Raw genomic sequence first — 23,448 nt, 5'->3', positions numbered from 1 at the left:
GAGGGTGAGGGAATGGATGAGCGTGGTGATGGGTATTAAGGAGGGCATGGATTTTGCGTATCACTGGGTATTATATGCAAACAATGAATCATGGAACATTACATCAAAAACCAATGACTACGATATGATGACTAACATAACACAATAAAAAAAGAAACATTAATAAACAACAACAACAAAAATAAACGCACATAGCTGAGTGCCATCCCCAGAGTTTCTGAGTCAATAGGTCTGAAGAAAGAGAATTTCATTTCTAGTAAGTTCTCAAATGGTTCTGCTGCTGCCCTCTATGTTTTAATAAAACTTCACTTAAAATAACAGCCCAGATTTGGCCCATAGTTTGCCATCCTCTGCACTAAAATGTTGCTTATGCTGAGCTATTAACTTTTCAGTGATGGTTGATTAGGCAAGAAATTAGAAAGCTAAGAGTCCATATTGCTGCTTCTAGATTCATCTAGTTTGTCAGAGGGTCACTTATTCTAAAGGAGTCCTAGAGATGCTGTGTATTCTGCTCCTGTTTAAAATCTGGTCTACATATTTTTAGAGGTAACACCATTTATGAAAATGTAACTTTAAATTTTACATGCAAATTATGATTGCTTTAATATATTCCATTCAGAAGCTTGGACAAAGGTTCTGAACAGAATGCAAGCACATTGCTGGGAAATGAAGCCTGAGAGTCTGGCTACTGATGCTAGGCACTGTCAATGCCAAACACACAGACCCTGGGGTGGAGAGCAGCCTCAGTGCCATTGACCACAAGAATGGAGGGAAGACTGAATGAAGTTTCAGGATCCTTGACTGTGAAGCTCACTGACCTCTTTTGGCCCCCTGCACAATAGGTCTACAGACACTGATGGGAAGAAATAGGACTCATTCTGAGGGCACAGGCTGATTGACAGAGTGACTAATTTCCAATCTGGAGGCATTTTCCAAACTTGGGTTCTTCTCCAAGGTGCCTCTTTTACACCCTGGTGCTGGGCTCTTTCCACAGTATCCAACTGCCTCTCCATGGTTGATTGTGGTGTTGATTTTTTCTTTTTTTATTATGTTCAATTAGCCAATGTATAGTACATCAGTAGCTTTTCATTAGTTATAACACCGAGAGCTCATCACCATATATGCCCTCCTTAATACCCATCACTCAGTTACCCCGTCTCCCCTCTGTAACCCTCAGTTTAGTTCCTGGAGTCTAGACTTTCTCATGGTTTATGTCCCTCTCTGATTCCTTCCCACTCTGTTTTCCCTCCTTTGCCCTGTGGTGCTTCACGCTATTCCTTATGCTCCACATCTGAGTGAAACCATATGATCATTGTCTTTCTCTGCTTGATTTTTTCTATACCCTTATTGATTATCTGTCTAGTTGTTCTGTTAACTGTTGGGAGAGGTTGTTAGAGTTTCCATCTCCAAGCACTGTGTACTTCTGGTTTCAGTTCTCCAGTTATTGTTCTATATATTTTCAGGCTCTGTTATTTGGTACATACACATTTAAGATGGTTACGTCTTCTTGGAAGAGCAATCCTTTTATCATTATATAAATGATATATTTATGCCTTCCTCTGTTTTTTTAAGTAGACTTTGGCATGATATATCTTTCTTCACACTTTCGCTTTCAACCTGCCTATATTATGTTTAGAGTGGGTTTCTTATAGACAGCATATCTTTGGAACATGTCTTTTTATCTACTTTGCTAGTTTGTGTCTTTAATGGGTATATGTAGGACATTTACGCTTAATGTAATTATTGATATGTTAGGGTTTAAATTTGCTATTTTATTTTTTTCTGTTTATTCTCTCATTCCTCTATTTTCCTTGTCCTGCTTTCCTATGAGTTACTTGACCGTTTTTCAGAATTTCATTTTGATTTATCTAATGTTTTGGAATGTTATATGAACAGTTATATGAACATATAACTTTTTTAGTGGTTAAGTAGGTATGATATTTTACATATACAAAATATACTACTCTTTACTGATGTAGTCATTTTACCAGTTCAGGTGAAATATATTAATCTTATCTCCCTGTAAGTTCTTTTACCCCATTTACAATACAATTATATGAAATATTTCCTCCACATACATTTAGTGTCCCATCAGATAGTGGTATAATTTTGCTTCAACTATTGAGGATAATTTTAAAAACATATTTATAAAAGGATAAAATAACCTATTATATTTACTCCTATTTTTGCTTATCAAATTCCTCTTTTCTGATGTTTTAAGTTTGCTTCTTTCATCACTTCATTCCTGCTTAAAAAACTTTCTTTACCCAGTCTTTTAGCAAAGGTCTGATGGCAATAGATTCTTAGTTTTTCTTTACCTGAGAATGTCTTGATTTTCCCTTCATTCCTGAAGGCTGTTTTCACTGTGTATTAGATTCTGGGTTGGCAGTTCTTTCCTTTCAGCACCTAAAAAATAATGTGCTGCTTCTCTCTAGTCTACATAGTTTCTGTAAAGTTCTGTGTAGTTTCTACATAGTTTCTGTTAAGAAATCTGCTATCATTCTCATTTTTTCCTTGTATGTAATGTGTCATTTTCCTCTGGTTGTTTTCAAGATTTTTATTTTCTTTAGTTTAGAAGTTTGGTTATGATGCATCTTGGTGTGGGTTTGAGTTTATCCTATTTAAAATTCTATCAGCTTTTTAAATCTTTAGGTTTGTCTCTTGACAACTTCAGCAAGTTTTCTACCATTATTTCTTCCAGTACTTTTTCAGCTCTCTTTCTATCAGAAACTCTTATAACATGAATGTTAGATCCCATATTACAGTCCCACAGACCACTAAAGCTTTGTTCATTTTTTGTTGTTGTTGTTCCATTTAACTTTCTCTCTCTTTTCATGTTTGGTATCTATTCTATCTTCTAGCTCTTTAATTCTTTCCTCTATTCCTCTATTTACTCTATTCCTCTATACCTTCTGTTCTTGAGCTTCAGTTACTGCATTTTTCAGCTCAAAAATTTCCATTTGGTTCTTCATATCTTCTATCTCTTTGTTGAAACTTTTGACTTTTTTGTTGAGAGTTTTTGTTTTGTTTTGTTTGCTTGTTTTTAGCATGCTCAGAATTGCTCAGTGGATCATTTTTATCACAGCTGCTTCAAAATATTGCCTGATAATTCTATCATATCTGTTATGTCAGTGTTGGCATCTAATGATTGTCCTTTTTCATTCAGTCTGAGATGTTCCTGGTTCTTAGTATGCATTTTTTTAACCAAAGACTGTACATTTTTGTATTATATTCTAAGCGTTTGGATCTTATTTATGCCTATTTTAGCTGGCTTCCTCTGATACCAATGTGACATTACTGCTGTCAGATAGAGGGAGAAGTTCAGGTTCCCCACGAGCTTCTGCTGACACCTAAAGAGGAGGCTCCTCATTATTTCTGGGTAAGAACTGTAGCTCTTGAAATGGTCTTCAGTGACTCTATAGAGGGGATGGCCTCATTATTTCTGGACAATGGTGAAAGTTTTGATTCTTCACTAGTCCTTCATTGACACTACCCTGGCAGGGATGGAGAGGAGCACTTTGTTTTTGCCAGTATATGTAAACGTCTAGCTCCCCAAAAGGCCCCACTTACACCACAAGAAAAGTTGGGGTTTTTTAGTAACCACTGAAGATAAAAGCTCTAGCTCCCTACTTGGCCTTCTCTGGATGGGGGTGGGCACCACAGATATTTTTCTGTGATGTTTGGATCAAGGATAGCAGTTATTGTCTAAGAGTTTTCTGTCTTGTTCAGCTACTCTTTTCCTGGTGTTCTAGTTTTGTTGTGTGGTTTTTGTTTGTCTGGGCAGGGGGAGTTTGAGGTGTTTTTTAGTTGTTTTTTTTTTTTTTTTTTTTGGGTCCCTGACCATTGCATTTCCAGGCTGCTGGATTTTTTTTTTTTTTTACCTCTAAATCTCAGATTTATATGAGGCACAAAGAAAACTCCACTATTTCATTCCTCAGTTCTAGAGGTACTTAGCCAGTCTGCCTCTTCTATCCACCTTTCACGGTCTTCTTCCCTTTGTCTAGATACAGTGCCCAGTGTTTTTAGTTGTACTTAGCAGAAGGAATAGGGAGAAGTACCTCTGTTCCACTTTCCAGAAGCAGAAGTCAATCAGCTGTTGGCATCTGTACAAGATACCCAGTTAGGCTATAATATCCCAAAAACTCTTCAAAGTGTAGGGATAGAGGGCACATACCTCAATATCATCAAAGCCATCTATGAAAAACCCACCACAAATATCATTCTCAATGGAGAAAAACTGAAAGCTTTTCTGCTAAGGTCAGGAACACGGCAGGGATGTCCATTATCACCACTGCTATTCAACATAGTACTAGAGGTCCTAGCCTCAGCAATCAGACAACAAAAGGAAATTAAAGGCATCCAAATCGGCAAAGAAGAAGTCAAATTATCACTCTTCGCAGATGATATGATACTATATGTGAAAAACCCAAAAGACTCCACTCCATATGAATATGCATGAATTTCATAACAAAGGATACAAATTCATTCAATTTTCAAAATCAAATCCCTTAAAGAATAGGTTTATTTTAAATCATGGTTATTTGTATTTAAACAATAAACAGTGAATTTAAATATTCTCTTGAAAATAGGTGGGGGTTGTGGAGTGTAGCTCTCCTGACATTTAACTGAATGCCTAACTGCACTGCAAAACAAAGACTAAACAAGAGACACACTGTCATGATTGAGGAAACAGGATGAAACTGCCAGGGATCACTTAACTATGTAACATTCTTAACTCCTGGGGACTTAGATTCCTCATTTATAAATTGAGAAGGTTATACTTGAATTCAGGACTGATTTTTAAGTTCTATATTAGCCCTTAAACCTATCATTCACTCTAGAGTATTTTCTCTCTACTTCAGAGATGAAACTAAGGTATGATAATGCCAGTTCAAGAGCCAGGCTTCTCAAAGTAAAGCTTTTCCAACGGAGGCATCCTTTGCCATTTTTAATAAATGGAAACAGTGGACCAGAATCACCTCTGAATCACGTGTGTTTTGAGCACATCAGCAATGCTGAGACCTTTAATGGCACATTAGAGGAGAGAGCCATCAGAGTAAAGGAATTAGAGGATGGGGACTGCCCCGTGCAACACATGGAGACACAGCCCAGGACGGAAGCTCTGCTAGCTATGGGACTGTGATATGCAAGATTTGGAAACCACCTTTAAGATAGAAATGTTTCTCCAGAAGAAAACAGTCTCAGTGGCTGCATCTTAGGTCAATTAGTCTTGCTGGGTGCCTGCATGTGCACAGAGCTGCTACTCTGCATTTAAAAGCTTCCCTGTCATACTTAAGCTGTCAAAGCAAAAAGTGTGATTTTTCTCATAAATCCACTCTTCATGGGCCTACTGAACCATTTTCTACTTCGTATAGAAATACTTTGTTTCTATAATCAGAAAGAAAAGAACCTACTGAACAGCCCTACAGAAGGTATTCAGGGCAACAGAAACTATATGGAACGACTTCTTTAAATAATAAAGCATCAGAGTGTCCAAGTCTAAGGAAAAAACATCCTGGCATCTAAGAGTTTCCTTTGGCCATGGCGGGTCAGTACTCTAGTGAATACAGAAAATGAAGAGAGACAGCAAACAAAGGTCCAAATAATTAACATTTTCTGGAAAGATAAATATCTTATGATTTCACTTACACGTGGAATTTAAGAAACAAAATTTCAATACCTGAGAATAAACCTAACCAAAGAGGTAAAGGATCTGTACTCGAGGTACTACAGAACACTCATGAAAGAAATTGAAGAAGACACAAAAAGATGGAAGACCATTCCATGCTCTGGGATCGGAAGAATAAACATTGTTAAAATGTCTATACTGCCTAGAGCAATCTATACTTTTAATACCTTTCCAATCAAAATTCCACCGGTATTATTCAAAGAGCTGGAGCAAATAATCCAAAAATTTGTATGGAATCAGAAGAGACCCCGAATCGCTAAAGAAATGTTGAAAAACAAAAATAAAGCTGGGGGCATCACGTTACCTGATTTCAAGCTTTATTACAAAGCTGTGATCACCAAAACAGCATGGTACTGGCATAAAAACAGACACATAGACCAGTGGAACAGAGTAGAGAGCCCAGATATGGACCCTCAACTCTATGGGCAATTAATCTTCGACAAAACAGGAAAAAATATACAGTGGAAAAAAGACAGTCTCTTCAATAAATGGTGCTGGGAAAACTGGGCAGCTATATGTAGAAGAATGAAACTTGACCATTCTCTTACACCGTACACAAAGATAAACTCAAAATGGATAAAAGACCTTAACGTGAGGCAGGAATACATCAGAATCCTAGAGGAGAAGATAGGCAGTAATCTCTTCGATATCAGCCACAGCAACTTCTTTCAAGATATGTCTCCAAAGGCAAAGGAAACAAAAGCGAAGATGAACTTTTGGGACTTCATCAAGATCAAAAGCTTCTGCACAGCAAAGGAAACAGTCAACAAAACAAAGAGGCAACCCACAGAATGGGAGAAGATATTTGCAAATGACAGTACAGACAAAAGGTTGATATCCAGGATCTATAATAAACTCCTCAAACTCAACACACATGAAACAGGCAAACATATCAAACAATGGGCAGAAGATATGGACAGACACTTCTCCAATCAAGACATACAAATGGCTATCAGACACATGAAAAAATGTTCATCATCACTAGCCCTCAGGGAGATTCAAATTAAAACCACATTGAGATATCACCTTATACCAGTTAGAATGGCCAAAATTAACAAAACAGGAAACAACATGTGTTGGAGAGGATGTGGAGAAAGGGGAACCCTCTCCTCTTCCACTGTTGGTGGGAATGCAAGTTGGTGCAGCCTCTTTGGAGAACAGTGTGGAGATTCCTCAAGAAATTAAAAATAGAACTTCCCTATGACCCTGCAATTGCACTCCTGGGTATTTACCCCAAAGACACAGATGTCGTGAAAAGAAGGGCCATCTGTATCCCAATGTTTATAGCAGCAATGGTCACGGTCGCCAAACTGTGGAAAGAACCAAGATGCCCTTCAACGGACGAATGGATAAGGAAGATGTGGTCCATATACACTATGGAGTATTATGCCTCCATCAGAAAGGATGAATACCCAACTTTTGTAGCAACATGGATGGGACTGGACGAGATTATGCTGAGTGAAATAAGTCAAGCAGAGAGAGTCAATTATTATATGGTTTCACTTATTTGTGAAGCACCACAAATATCATGGAGTACAAGGGATGTTAGAGAGGAGAAGGGAGTTGGGGTAAATTGGAAGGGGAGGTGAATCATGAGATACTATGGACTCTGAAAAACAATCTGAGGGGTTTGAAGTGGCGGGGGGGTGGGAGGTTGGGGTACCACGTGGTGGGTATTATAGAGGGCACGGATTGCATGGAGCACTGGGTGTGGTGAAAAAAATAATGAATACTGTTTTTCTGAAAATAAATTAATTAATTTTAAAAAAAGAAAAAACCAAAATTTTAACTAAGTGGAATCTAAAACTTTTTTTTTAAAGGTCCAAATAATGAAGCACTGACCATAAAATAAGTACTTGCAGTTCTCTCTACTTGTAGAGATTTGTCTAACAACAACAATAGAAAAGAAAGCGCCTTGCTTTAGGAAAAACCAAGTCATAAAACCATTCAAATGTGTTAAACAGATAGGAAAATATAAAAGGAACTAAAATGATTTAATTCCTGCACCAGACAAACCAGCCTGGAGCATACCACAAATTGCTCTCCTGAGTCCTTTCTATGTCCCAGGCACTGTCCACAGGACTGTCCATGTATTAATCCATGTAGCCCTCACAGCCCCCACACAGGCACCCCCATCATTCTTCCTGTACAATGGGAAAAGCAGAGACAAGAAAGATGAAGGAACACGCCCAAGGTACATGTCAGGTCAGGATTCTTTCATTACACAGGAAACCGACAGTGATGAACTCCTTGGTTCTTGTATTTTCAACAAGACATATACTACAATTGAGCATCTGGCATTACATTCCACCCCCCATGCTTTTACTCTGAAGTTCATGTAAAATGAATAAACACTTTGTGAAGGAAGGAGGATCAAACATATAGTCAACAATGAATTTTAGAATTTTCTCTCCCTCTCTCGCCACACATACCCGAAGCACGGCAGACAGTATGGGCCATTACAGTCTACTTTGGGACCACACACAGATGTTGTTTATGCTCTCATAGGAACAGAAGCTTCTAGAATATGGTTCTGGACCCACCCCGTTGTATAAACCTGGTTGTGAGGGAGACGATCCAGAAGGAGAAGGCAGAAAAGAAAGGGAAAGGGCAAAAGCCCAGGGCCTGGAGAACTTCAGCTCCTCTTGGAGTCCAGAAATGCAGCTTAGGGGGCGACATAAGCCATGGCCATCAGGCAGTCTGACAGGGACCTTGCCTGAGCCTTGGTTCAGGGCAAGGCAGGGATCTGGCAAGAGCACTAAGGTAGGCTCCAGGGAGGGCAGGTAGGGCAGTGGGATAGGGAGTCCTGTAGATGGGATTCTAAGAGCAATACAAAACCGCAACCAGGGGCCAGGAGCAGCCCTGGAAAGTGAGGAAGCATAGGCTCCAGGTATATTCCTGTCACAGAAGGGCAAAGTCACAGCCCAGCCTATCTCAGGCTGAACGAGGAATGGGCCTTGGTGGTTGCAAGGAGATAGAAGGAGATAGAAGCATTACACAGTGGGAGATAACCAGGGGTAACAGGCACAGCTGCAGGGGCTGGCCATACACAAACATTTCGGGAAGCCTGGTAGAGGCCAAGGAGAGAACTGAGTTCCAGAACTAATTCCAAAGAAGATCAGAATCAAAGACCCTGCCAACCTCCTGGACAACTCCTGTCAACATGTGGGGACCCAGAATTTGGTTAGATGTGTAGAAGCTAGGCACTCTGGCCTTGGCCTGAGGCATGGGGAGAAGAATCAGCTGGGGTAGGGCACTTGAGTCCTAGGCCTACACACATTACTAGATAATGTAGAATAGAAGTCTATGAGTCAGGCCAGCAGGGGCCAGGGTGAGCTGCAGAGGGCAGGGACTTGGGATGCACCCAGGGCTTGCTCAAATTTCCAGCAAAAGAATCTCTACCCTGGACCAGAAGTCTCCCTTCTGGGAGAAGGAGTTCACTGTAAGTCAGCTGTGAGTCAGACAGGTCCTTCATGAATGTCCTTTTGAATGGATCAGCTTGGGAACTGTTGGCTTTAGGAGCTGTTGAGGAGGGAAGGCAGCCGCTGGCCACCAAGGATCTCAAGAAGTTCATGGAACAAGGAAATTGTCATTCCAGCAGCACAGCAAGGAAGTAGGGAAACTCTGATCCCCAGGCTGCCCACCAGCACTCACCAACTCTGTACTCCTGGAGAAACAACAGTGTTTGTGCCCGAATTATTGCAGTTGAAGAAAATTGCTTTTACAATGGCTATAGAAACCTTCCTTCTTACTGTCTTTCAAGTCCAGAATTCTGTGCACACCTGATGCCAAAGAAATGCTTCCCGCAGTCAGAGGTCTGAGGAATGAAGGTCAGGGCAAGAATTTGTGCCAAAAAGCTTTACCACGGCCCAGCAGAGCTGCAGCTCTGACATTTGCCGTGGAAAAGTAAATGAGATCAGGAACTTGAAACCACAACAGGAACTTCCTAAGAAACTGTTGTTAAAGAATTATGAATTATGTTAAGATTATGAAGCGGATGTATCCAGAATCTACAAATTGGTAACTACATATCTTTGAAGGGCTGCAAATCTAAAAGTGAATAAAAGCTTTTGTTATCATTTCCCCTTTTTTCTATCTGCAGCATCAACCTCTCCTGGTCATACCTAAAGGCAAGCCCTGCAGGCAAATATGGGATAACTAAAAATTTTACGGTGCCAGACACATTATACAATTTATGAATATAAAGCCATTCTAAAGTTACATATTATTTCAAAGGTCATGACATACTTGGTCAATCATTAACTTCCGAGAAATATCAAAGTGTTATTCTATCCTGAGATGGGCAAACTCTCTACAGTGACTATGACAGCATACAGTGTACAGCACACAGTATTCCTTTTAAACTACAAGGAGGCCAAAAGCAGGGCAGTCCTATAGAAAAGCACTAGCCCCAAATGAAATTGAGGAAGAAAGTTACTTTTTGGTCTTCTAAATTCTAAATTTTTTTAATAATAATTTTTTATTTTTTATAAACATATATTTTTATCCCCAGGGGTACAGGTCTGTGAATCGCCAGGTTTACACACTTCACAGCACTCACCAAAGCACATACCCTCCCCAATGTCCATAGCCCCACCCCTCTTCTCTCAACCCCCTCCCCCACAAGAACCCTCAGTTTGTTTTGTGAAATTAAGAGTCACTTATGGTTTGTCTCCCTCCCAATTCCATCTTGTTTCATTTATTCTTCTTCTACCCACTTAAGCTCCCATGTTGCATCACCACTTCCTCATATCAGGGAGATCATATGACAATTGTCTTTCTCTGCTGGACTTATTTCGCTAAGCATGATACGCTCTAGTTCCATCCACGTCATCGCAAATGGCAAGATTTCATTTCTTTTGATGGCTGCATAGTATTCCATTGTGTATATATACCACCTCTTCTTGATCCATTTATCTGTTGATGGACATCTAGGTTCTTTCCATAGTTTGGCTATTGTGGACATTGCTGCTATAAACATTCAGGTGCACGTGCCCCTTCGGATCACTACGTTTGTATCTTTAGGGTAAATACCCAGTAATGCAATTGCTGGGTCATAGGGCAGTTCTATTTTCAACATTTTGAGGAACCTCCATGCTGTTTTCCAAAGTGGTTGCACCAGCTTGCATTCCCACCAACAGTGTAGGAGGGTTCCCCTTTCTCCGCATCCTCGCCAGCATCTGTCATTTCCTGACTTGTTGATTTTAGCCATTCTGACTGGTGTGAGGTGATATCTCATTGTGGTTTTGATTTGTATTTCCCTGATGCCGAGTGATATGGAGCACTTTTTCATGTGTCTGTTGGCCATCTGGATGTCTTCTTTGCAGAAATGTCTGTTCATGTACTCTGCCCATTTCTTGATTGGATTATTTGTTCTTTGGGTGTTATAAATTCTAAAATTTTAACTTAGCATTCCAAACCAGTGTTGTCCAATAAAAACATATTATGAACTATATATACTTAAGTATTCTGGTAGTCATTTTTTTTAAAGATTTTATTTATTTGACAGAGAGAGATCACAAGTAGGCAGAGAGGCAGACAGAGAGAGTGGGGAAGCAGGCTCCCTGCTGAGCAGAGAGCCCAATGCAGGGAATCGATCCCAGGACCCTGAGATCATGACCTGAGCCGAAGGCAGAGGCTTAACTGACTGAGCCACCCAGGCGCCCCCAGTAGTCATATTTTTAAAAAGTAAAAACAAAAACAAAAACCAATTTTAATTGTACATTTTATTTAAAATGTAATTTTAGCTACATTTCAATTTGTTTGCAATATAAAAATTATTAATGATATATTTTGCATCCTTTTTTTCATACTAGATCTTTGAAATCCAGAGTGTACTTTACACCTGGACTATATCTCAACTTGGACAAGCCATATCTGAAGTTCTCAATGCCACAGGGGGCTAATGCCTACTACAATGTCCTAGCTATCCTTCCACATATCCTAACTGAAACCTTACTAGTTCCCCATTCCTTCAATGCCCCAAGTTCTAGTAAGCATGGATACCAGATTTTCTAAGATGGTCCTAATTTCCCCTAATCTTCCCCATGGCACCTGGGTGCCTTGTTTCAATGCCAAGGCTGTGGGCTATCTGCTGTCCTAGTTACAGAACCCAGCTCTGGGTTGATGCTGCCTGTGTTTGAATTTATCTTCCACTATGTGCCACCTGTTAAGTAAGCAAGTTACTTAACATCTTTTTGGGTTCTCAGTTTCCCCATATTGGCAACAGACAAGAAAAGCATTTTCCCAAGGGTTGCCAGGAATAAGAGGTGATGTTCTGGAACCACACGGTTAGAAACAGTGGAAGTACAACTACTATCTTCCTCCCTGGCCTCCCATAGGTCTTGATGTGGGGTTGAGAAAACACGTTGTCTTTTCTATCCTTATTACTCTGCCCAGGAGGCTCCCAGACCTCGGTTTCAATCCACTTATAAAATTCTGTTCATCTTCAAGAATCAGATCAAAAGGTACCCCTCTTCAGGAAGTCTTTCCTTTTTCCTACCTCCCACTGAGGTACAAGTATTCCCATGGACCTGCCTTGATGTCTTTATTTCTTACCCTCTAGAGCATCCTAGTTATTCATGTAAGAATTAGCCCACCTTCTGGACTCTTCTGCAAGAGTTAAGGCACTTATTAAAATTGTAAACCTCTCCCTCTGTCCCTTTGCCCTTTCATCCCCTTCAAGTTTGCCCAGGACAGTCCTGACATGAAGTCCATGATTTTTTTTTTTAAATAAATGAATCCAACAGTTTTGATTTAGTATATTTGACCTTTTCCTTATTAGTAAAAATTCCAATAATAAATAAAAAGGAGATTTTTTTTTTTTTAATCTTGGGAGGCCCCCTCAAGCTTTGAGATTGATACTCTATACCCTCCTTTTCCCCCCACCTCTTGAGGTCCCCACACCTGCCTCTGCAGGTGCCCAGGCTCTCTGCTGGCATCTCGCAGTTCTAACTCCTTCTGAGCCTTCCCCCATCTCAAAGGGACTCTCAAACAGAGCCTGTGTCAGACCTTCTATTCCAGTATAAAATATGCCTGCTCTGGGCTCTGTTCTGTCAGGGCCCGGTTAGGTGACTGGCCGGCTAATCTGATCTACTGATGTAGAGGAGGGAATTCCTGCTGTCCATTCCCAAACGGCAGACCAATTAACTAGCCCGGTTAATGTGTCAGTGTAGAATCTCAACGGTTACAAAGGGCCAGTGCGGAGATGTCGGGCAGAGGCACTCTGTGATTGCTCAGTTATTTCATAAACCACAGGGCACATTTATTCCAACTGAGTAAAGACAAGGCCATCTGACTTCCAGCTTCGTAGAAGGATATAACCAGGAGTGTTTGTTAATTCATTAGGTCCATTTAAGCGTCCCGACAAAAGACACTGAGATCAAAAGCATTTTACTCTGGGAAAAAAAAACTTCTTGAAAAATTAAGTTCTTACAATAAAATTTTAATTTGTTTAAAATTAAAATAAATTTTGTATATGTGCTGCCGAAGCGAGCACTAAAATTAAAATAAATTTTGAATGAAGAAAGATCACTAACTCATTTTATTAAAAGCACTGTATTCTTTCTTCTAAAAAAAAAAAAAAAAAGGCGATTAATCCTCCAAGGAGTGTCTCTGTAACAGACTAGAAACACAAAGCATTTCCAGTTTGGGGAAATGCTTTGCTTCCCTGCAGTGGTTCTTCCACATGCTTGGCAGCTCTTACTTATTTCCTCGTGGCTCTTAGACCTGACTCTTACAGAGGTAGAATGCTGCCCTCCCACCAGGGAGCAAAGCAGGTGCAGGTCCTATCAGCAAGTGAGCCACTGAGGCCATCAAGGCAGCAGGAAGCAGATCTCCAGGTAAATTCTGTTCCTCTTCCTTAACACAGGGAAAGGGGGAGAAGCTTGCATATTATCATCATCACAAAGCCTCTCAGAAAAAAATGGGCAGGAAGTGCTCTGCCCATCTCACCCCTTCCCTCTCTTCCTTCCCCTGGCCTGACCCAGCCTGACCCCACCGTCTGTGGTAGTCTTAAGTACACTGTCAGTTCAGTAAACCCTGTCAATTAATGGCCAGTTGCAGTTACAGGAAACCATTTCATTACATGTAACCCCGGCTCCACCACAGACCAAGTCCACTACAGCATCAGCAAACCTTTGGAAGTTATCCAGACGCTAACTAGCTTCTGGCAAGCATGTATTAAATGAAAAATTTTAAAGGCTGTGGCTATCTCATAAATCCTTCTAGGACTCATTGTGAACACCAGAGAACTATGCAATTAACAGTCACTTTCTAAAACCACTTTGTAAACATGCCTGACAATATAAAATCATAGGGTATAAACTATGATTCTACTGTGCATCTAGAGATCTTTCCATGATATCTTCTACTAAATGAGGGGCCAGATGGCAGAAGAAGGCCAGGAGCCCTAGCATCAGGAAACTCAGGTCCTAGACAGACTCTACCACTATCTACCCATGCACCCTCCAAGCCTGCTTCTTCAGCTGCAAAGCCAAGGGTGGGGTATAACAGATCCCTGGGTCCCTTTGAGCTCCCAGAAACTAGTAGTCAAAGCAATACTAGAGTATGTTGCTGTAATAAATAGACCCCCAAACCTCAGTGACTTCACCCAACAAAAGTTTCTTTCTTTATCACAAAAAGTCCCCTGCTGGTCACCAGAATCTCTATCCATCAAATGTCTTAGAGAGCAGGCTCTGTCCATTTGGTGATGCCATGTCTCAACATGAGGCCTCCATGGTTCCCAGAGGATGCAGGAGATATGGAGGAATATACGTTTTTAAGTGCCTTGGACTGGCAGTGACACATAACCTTCCTCCCAAAGCCTACTGGCCCGACATAGTTACATGGTCTTGACCCAACTGCAGGGGAGGCTGGGAAATGTGCATGAACACATGAAATATTTGGTGAGCACTCTCTATCTCCACCATACAGATGACATTTCATTTATTTATTTTACTAATTTAATCTGTTTACTGGAGCAGATATTAACAGAACATCACAATATGCTACATTACAGAAGAAAAAGAAGTTCTTACAATTAAGTATGCCAGAAACACAGAAAGGCAGATGGAGAGAAGGGAACACTAGCCAAATGCCCAAAACTCAAGCAAATGCAGCCCCTGAGTAGGGGCAATATGCAGGTCTGTGGCTGTGCCCTCCGTGGGCTACCAAGGAGACACTGGCATGCTTCAATGGATGCCAGGGCTCCTGGATCTAAGTAACTCAAAAAACATATGGAGTCCAACCAAGACGGCAACAAGACTTGGCCATCCCCACCCCCCGCCATACTGTACTATGGTGGTCCGTCTACTAGTATGCCTACAGCCTAGAAAGCTATAGTTAGCATTTCTTCCTCCAATCACAACCTCGCTCCTCCTCTAGGCTTTACAGTTGCCATAAATGATGTCATCCAAATCCAAACCCAAAACTTCCATGCGTGCCTGGTACCAGACTCAGAACTGCTATAGACACCACACTGATCCTGGGTGAGTTCCCCACACTCCCACTGTCCCCAGAAACTCAAATTCTAAGAAATGAAGTGGTTGGGTACATACATTCTGGAACAGGATGGCCTTTAATGAAGCATATATGTCTAGTTATTTTTTTCTACTCCATAAAGATTTTTTTAAGAATTGCATAATTGAGGAAAGAAGGGAATAGAGAAACTTCATATGTTGATGATGAATCTCATTAGCTGCTAGGGTACACCACAGCCAACAGTGTTGAATATACTGAGTTTTTATACAAATTCATTTATTCTTCTCATTGAACCCTGTGTAGACACAATATTCTTAACCCTGTTTACTCTGTCAAAGAGACAACCCTAGAAGCAGAGAGGGCAACCAAGCCAAGAAAAATGTAGAAACCTGAAGTCCATGAGAGGGTGTGTCTCTCAGTGGGCATCAATGATACCTGGAATTATGGAACCTGGGATGGATCTAAGACAGTGAGGACAGGGTCCATGGCATGGTTTGCCTTCCCCTCAACGGTTCTATCCACAGAGGTGAAGTGAAAGTCAAGGTAGACTTTCCAGAAATGTCAACTTTCTTGAGGATAGACAATGTTCATGTACAGCAATGTCCCAGTCTCTTCTGGAATCATTTTGACCTCTGAGGCTCAAAGACTGGGTAACAAGTGTGAGGTAAGAAGTGGTAGAATGATTCAGATCCGTATCTGTCTGACTGAGAGGGTGCTCTGGGTTCATGTTGCACGCTGGAGGGCTCTTCATCTCTGTACCCACTCCAGGGTCCCCATGGCCCTGACTAACAAATCCTGATGACAGACTAAAACACTTAGCAGCCTCTCCTCCTTCCCAAGACTACTTCAAAATGACAGTGAAGTAATAAAAGTGCAATTAATTTATAAAAGTAAAGAGAAAAGGAGGAGAACAATCAGCCACCTACAGATTTCAGCGAAGTTCTAAAAAAGAAGGAGAGGGAGCACAGACAATATGTTCCATCATAATTACTTAAGGGCTGCTTATTGATTTTCAACATTAGAGTCAACTTCTGAACAAAACTGAAGAGGCTCAAATATGTTTGCAGAACGCCTGTGAGTGGCCTCAAGCTTGGATATGTAAGATAAAGTTACCCTAGGGACCGATGGGAGATAAAGAAAGTGGAAGGAGGGGTAGAGGGAAGGCAGGGGCACCAATATGTACATTTGCACAGTCAGAATCATGAAGGAATAGCAAAAATTGATGGAATGAGACTCAAAGGTCTCCATATATTCCTTAAGGTTGAAATATGACCACCAAAAAAAAACCAAGCCAAAAATAATATAAGAAATATCAAGAAACAAATATAAGAAACATCAAGAAACAAAAGGTAATGGTAGCATAAGTGAGAGAAACCCCAATCATTCAGAGCAGAGGAAGAATGTCTAAACATAATTCATGAATTAATTATTCATTCATTCATTCAACGAATCAATGAATGAATAAATAATTAATTCATTAATTATGAAATAGCAACATAAGCATGATTTTTAGGTTTATGGAGGTCATGCCAGGAAGACCAAGAACTAAGAAGAAAACAATTCAACAGGAATCAGAGGATATGTGCTTTTCATTATAAGCTCTTCTTTGCCATTTTGATTTCTACTATGTGCATGAAATCATCTGATAAAAAAGAAAAAGAATGAAATTAACCAAGTATAATGTGCATTTTCTATACATTTGCCTCATTAAATTAGGTCTCTGGGGGGGCGCCTGGGTGGCTCAGTGTGTTCAAGCCTCTGCCTTCAGCTCAGGTCATGATCCCAGGGTCCTGGGATCGAGCCCCAAATAGGGCTTTCTGCTCAGCAGGGAGCCTGCTTCCTCCCCCACCCCTCTCTCTGCCTGCCTCTCTGCATACTTGTGATCTCTGTCAAATAAATAAATAAAATCTTTAAAAAAAAAATTTGGTCTCTGGAGGGAGGAGCAGGAATCAACATGTCTTTTGTTCTCCAACATCTTCCATCCATAACTCTAATGCTGTTGTGTGTCTTGGAGAAATGCAATTGGCACCCACTCTGCTGAACTCGCAAATAAGAACTCCTCCACTCTCTGGTCGTGCATGTCTAACATCCACAGGCCCATCAAGTCCTTGGTCTTTCCCAAACAGTCCCACTCTACATATAGGCTTTAATGGGATTAAATGTTCAACACCCTATATCTCCAGTGCTGGGAAAGCACATAATCTTACTGATATGGAGTCCACAGAATAACTTTAATTAATTTAAGTGTGCATATACACAGAAGCTGATGTATACATTTCAGCTGTGATGGAACGGGATTGGGGGAGTGGGGAACAGGCCTCTTCTTGTCACTCACTGGAAGTCCTGGAACAAATTATAGCTGCAACACTTCCTACTCACCCCCAATGACAATTGTGCTGTCCCTTTGGCATGTGTTAAAATATCCCATCCAATCTAAATACATAGCTTTTGGAAAGAAAAAGAACACTTCAGTTATGAATTAAGAAAATTTTTCTAATAGAATTTGGAGGGAGGCCAATGTAACAAATTATGAAAAAAGATTTTCCCCAAGGGGAAAATTACAACACAACTAACCTGGGGTGCCTGGGTAGCTCAGTCGTTTAAACGTCTGACTCTTGATTTTGGCTCAGGTCATCATCTCAGGGTCGTGATGTCAAGCCCCATTTCAGGCTCCACACTGAGTATGGAATCTGCTTGAGGTTCTCTCCCTCTCCTTCTGTCTACCCACCCCTGCCTCACTTGTTCTTTCTCTCTCTATAACAAAATAAAACAAAATGAAACAAAAACTAGGCTCCATCTTTAACTCTGCCTGACTACAAAAACAACAAATCAAAACTATTCCCACAGGCACCCTTGCCTTCTGATTTAAGTCAGAAGTCATAACAAAATGAAGGGACTTTCAACTCAAAATGGTAAGATTAGTGAGTGGGCACTGTTTCCATTCTGATTTGAAGATATCCACTGTAAAAAGACTTTTTAAAAAAAGACCACTGGGTAAATTTTCTGGATATTAGAGGATTAACATGGAATTATTTAATTTTGTTAGCTGTTAAAATGCATTAGTCTTTTCGAGATGCATGATGAAGTATTTTGTGGTAGAACAACACAATGTCTGCAGTTGGCTTTGGATGCTGGTAGTTGCTGTAACTAGTGCAGATACATGGTGGTTTTTTGTTTTTTGTTTTTGTACTTGCTACTTGTGTGTACCTTCCTAAGACCTAGCAATTCTACTTCTAAGTATCTGCTCAGATAAATGAAAACACAGTCCACACAAAGACTTGGCCAAGAATATTTACTGAAGCTTTGTTCATAACAGCTAAAAACTGGCATGGTACAATTAATAAGAGAATGGGTCCACAAGCTGTGAGAGCACGAAACATACCATGGAGCACTACTCAGGGATATAAAGGAACTGACTGTTCATGCACGCAACAACACGGAGGAGTCTCAAAGGCACCGTGCTGAGCAGAATTTTTCTGCCAAATCCTAAGGAGTACTGCCCATGTGACAGAAATCAAACCAGTTGCTACCACTGAGGCATGGGGACCGACTGATTGGAGACAGGGAGCTTTTGGAGCTGATGGAAGTGCTCTGTATCTTGATGGGAGTGTTGGTTACATTTGTGTATATATTTGTCAAACTTAAACTACACATGTCAGCTATGTGCATATGGGAACTTCATCTTGAAAAATAAGGAGCACTGGGTGTTATGCACAAACAATGAATCATGGAACACTACATCAAAAACTAATGACCTGCTGTACGGTGACTAACATAACACAATTAATTGATTAGTTAATTAATTAAAAAGATAAAATAACAAAAAATAAATTATGCACAAACAATGAATCATGGAATACTACATCAAAAACCAATGACCTGCTGTACAGTGACTAACATAACACAATAAATAAATTAATTAATTAATTAAAAATATATAAAATAAGAGAAAATAAATAAAAATGAAAACAAAAATGTGATCATATACAAAAATACGATGATGGTTGGTTGAAGTTCTCAATTGCAAATGAAAATCCAAGCCTGACTGTATGTTCTGCACAATTCAAGTTGGCCCAAAGCAGTTTAACCTAGGAAAAAACTGAGGGAGAATTGTAACCTTCACTTAAAATGTTCCATTATATTTTTCTTTTCTTTCTTTTTTTTTTAGTCTTTCCAGAGCACACTACATCATATGGGATGGCCCTTCTGTGTCTGTGTGATGCCAAAAGCCCTGCAGAAGCCTGGGACTCTTTCTGCTGAAGGCCAGTGAGCCAACTGGTCTGCAAAGTCAGGCCAGTGTCTGTGACTCCCCATCCCTTCCCTTGGGAGACAGCACTGTTTGGACACAGTAGACTGAGGTACCTGTGGGATGTCCTGAGAGAGCCACCTGCAAGGCTGTGCTCCCATTCTCCAGGGCACACTCTACATGCCTGAACTCAGGAAAGAGATCTTGGCTGAAGGTGCAGACTGTCCATCCTACCTGCACATTGCTCCAATTCATGAGGATGCTGTCCTAGCTCTCCATCCTGGAAGGATGGTGCTTTCACTACCTGCACATGTTCTGCACAATTCATGTGCAGAATCCTCCAAATCATGGTGCTTTCACTACCTGCCAGCACTTTCCTCCTATGTATGTCAGGTGCTCCCATCTATCTTTAACAACTCATAAAGCACTTTTATTTACTTACTTATTTATTAAATATTTTATTTATTTATTTGACAGAGACCACAAGTAGACAGAGAGATAGGCAGAGAGAGAATGGGAAACAAGCTCCCTGCTGAGCAGAGAGCCTAGTATAGGGCTCAGTCCCAGGACCCTGAGATCATGACCTGAGCTGAAGGCAGAGGTTTGACCCACTGAGGCACCCAAGCGCCCATAAAACACTTTTAAATGCATCACTTATTTCAGTATTTACAACAACATAAAAGAATAGATAGAGCAGGTGTCCTTAGTCCCAATTTACAGAGGAGGAGGTTCTATTGAAGGATTAAGTGTGTTTCCAAAAATTGGGGTTCATGTTAAGAGGCAAACTCACATTTCCAAACTCTAAAACCAGGCTCTCTTCACCATCTCGTGCTATCTCTTGGTTAAGCAAAGTCCTAACACAATAAAAGAAAAAGAAAGGGAAGGAAAGGGAAAGCAAGGGAAGGGGGAGGGAGGGAATAGGGTAATAGGTGTAAAGGAAGGAGAGAATAAAGGAGGGATGGAAGGAGGGAAAGGAGGAGGGGGGAAGGAAAGGAGGCAGGCAGTTTTGAAAAGGTTTAATGTAGTCTATGTAACAGAGAATTTGGGAAACAAAATCCTGGCTCTACCCATAATGAACCATGCTACTCTGAGCAAGCCTTGCAACCTCTCTGTGCTTGGGTACTTCCATGTAGCATGGAGATCCACCTTCTAGCAACTCCTGAGAGGAGACAACAGAAGAATTTGCAGAGTACCCAGGGGCACTGCCAGTTCACAGTGACTGCTTTACACCTTTTAGTTCTCTTTTCGTGAATTCATTTCAATGACCTAAATGTGCTGAGTTCTTCAGCCCCACTACCAGGTCTATGTTCTGAGGACATTTAATTCACACTTTCATGATCACCTATGTATTTGCTACTATGTCCACACTGAAGATCATCACAAACAATGCACAACTCTACACACAAAAGCTACCCTCATGAAAGTTCACCCAAGAAACTAGGTAAACAAAAAATACCTGGTCAGGTGAAAAGATGTGTAATTCAATTTAAAACTTGAAAATTAAAAATCCTCCATTCTGAGTCCCATGTTCATTAAAGCAAATATTAAAGAATTCAAAAATGTCTGCTAGAACACATCTTCCTAGACTCTCCCGTGCACTTTAAATCTAAGCAATATGGAAAAGGTGAGGCAAATATTTGATGATTTCATTGGTTTTGAGGTGGTGTTGTCTCAACATCTTCTCATCCAATAGTATGGTTCTATACGAAAATCATTCAGAGTTTGTAGGCACCCATAGAGGCATGTCAACTGGGACATGGACACAAAGACAGTAGTGATGGCTGTCTTCAGAGGAAAGCCATCCACTCCCAAGAGCAGAAGAGGTGCTGTGTCACTCTTTAGTCACTGATGGCTTCAAATAATATTTTTCCCCAACACATACACATTCCCAAGACCATGCATTTGTGCAGAGTCGCTGACTACTAGCCACTAAGACCACACAACCTCAAAGAAAGACGGCGCCCAGCTCATCAAGCTACTGCAGTGGTAACTTCACTGTGTTTCATACACTTCTCCCCAAACCAAGCATAAAGCAACTCTTCCATAGAGACCAGCATGTGACTACAGTGGAGCTAAGAGAAGAGTCCACAATCAGAAGACACTAAATAAGTTTGTGGCTTGCCAATACTTGAGTTTTCAGGAGATGAAGCATGATAACACAGATGGCCTTAATGATTCCTAGATAATATTAAGACTGGTTCTTCAAGCTACACATAAAACCTACCATACAGGTTGACAAACAATCTACACTGATCCATCTGTTCCACAGACATTTAGGGCATGTCTAATATGGGCCAGACCCCGAGCCCAGAGCCTGGGACACAAAATGGAGGAAGATGTGGTTCTTATTGATGGTCCTGGTGAGGAGAGAAGCTGAATAATGCAGGAGAAACACACACTACGATGCTGAAATTGGTCTCAATGTAAATTAGTGGCCACAAATTCCAAACAGTCTTAATGTTGACTGGTATTATGCTATATGCCCCAGGTCTACCTAAACTCTTGACCTTTGGTGACCATTTTCATTACAAAATTTTTGTGTCTGGCTTGGATTTCCCACCTGAACTCTAGATGAAAATATACAAATGCCAACTTGACATCTCGACTTGGATGTCTAAAAACAATCTCAAGTTGACGATGCTTAAGACAGAGCTCTTAATTCCAGCTGCCTGCCAACCCTCTGCTTTTTTTGTCTTCTCCATTTTTCCTAGTCACCCAAGCCACAGACTTCACAGTCCTCCTTGATTCTGTTCCCTCTTACATTGCCTATCCCAGTAACAAAATGCCACTCCCATTGGCTCTACCTTTGACTTGTTTCCAGTATCTGATCACCACTCACCACCCCACTGACCCTCACCTACTCTGAGAAAGCATGGCCTTTTACTTGCACTGCTGCCTCCTCTAAGTTCCGCAGCTGCTTGTCCCTCCTTTCTATGATGCCTTACCCATAGAGCAGTCACAGTGACCCTACAAAGCGGATGTCAGGTCATGTCATCCTGTGCTAAAACTCTGTGATTCCTCAACCTACAATAAGATCCAGGGCTTCCCCACAGATTCCCTACTTATGACATGGTTTGGGCGCAGGCTGTTGCTAAGACTTTGTTCTGTACAATGCTTCCCTGGCTCATTCCCTCTTAGCTCCTCAGAAGACATACAAGGCATGTCCTTGAGTCAGAAAGATGACATCTGTGGTTCCCTCTGCTGTGCTTAATGTCACCCCAGATAGCAGCACAGCTCCCTCCCTCACTTCTTTCAGATTTCTGCCTAAATGTCCCCAGAGAGGTCTTCCCTGAGCAGCCCATGGAAAAACAGCACCTGCCACCCCACACTGGGCTCTGCCCCCTTCCCTGCTTTACTTTTCATTGTGCCTCTTACCATTATTGAACATATATAAATATATTTTTATTTGTTCATTTCCTCTGCCTCTCCTCCTTCTAGAGCAGAGTCATCCAACAGAAACATAACGTGAGACATATACATAATTTTGAATTTTCTAGTAGCCATACTAAAGGAAATAAAAAGAAATAGGAAATATTACTCATAGTGTTTTTTTGTTTAACCTCATATAGCCAAAACATGAGTATTTCAAAGTGAAACCAATAAAAAGTTATTAATAAGATATTATACCTTTTTTGGTATTAAATAAGAAATCATGTGTGTATGTTACACTTAAGTGTATCCCAATTCAGGCTCACCACATTTCAAGTGCTCGGTCAACACCTATGAGTGGTGGCTATGGTATTCACCAGCTTAGCTCTGGAATATAAACTCCATGGAGCAAAGAATGGTTTTGTTCACTATTTACCCAACAGCTTCAACAAGGCCTACCACATGGTCTGCAAATAGATTAATTATTTAATTAACAGGGCTTTTTTTGGTCTTCCCTCTAACAAGCACATGTTGAATATATACAATAGAAGAGACTAACAAAACATGGTAAAAATAAAGATGATTATACCATAGTGCTTATAACCTAGCAAGGGAGACAATACTGTAAAGAAACAAAGTCTGAAGTATCCTAATGAAAAAGGAA

The 23,448-nt window shown here is 40.7% G+C and overlaps 1 protein-coding gene across 5 annotated transcripts in view; it reads right to left on the bottom strand.

The window, feature by feature from the left end:
- MYRIP (myosin VIIA and Rab interacting protein) overlaps positions 1 to 23,448 on the bottom strand; it is a 390,291-nt gene that overhangs the window by 304,216 nt on the left and 62,627 nt on the right. The window lies entirely within an intron of this gene.

Source organism: Mustela nivalis (genome assembly GCF_964662115.1).
Source record: "Mustela nivalis genome assembly, chromosome: 1".
NCBI classification, from domain to species: Eukaryota; Metazoa; Chordata; class Mammalia; order Carnivora; family Mustelidae; genus Mustela; species Mustela nivalis.
This window is presented reverse-complemented; position numbering and strand designations above follow the sequence as displayed.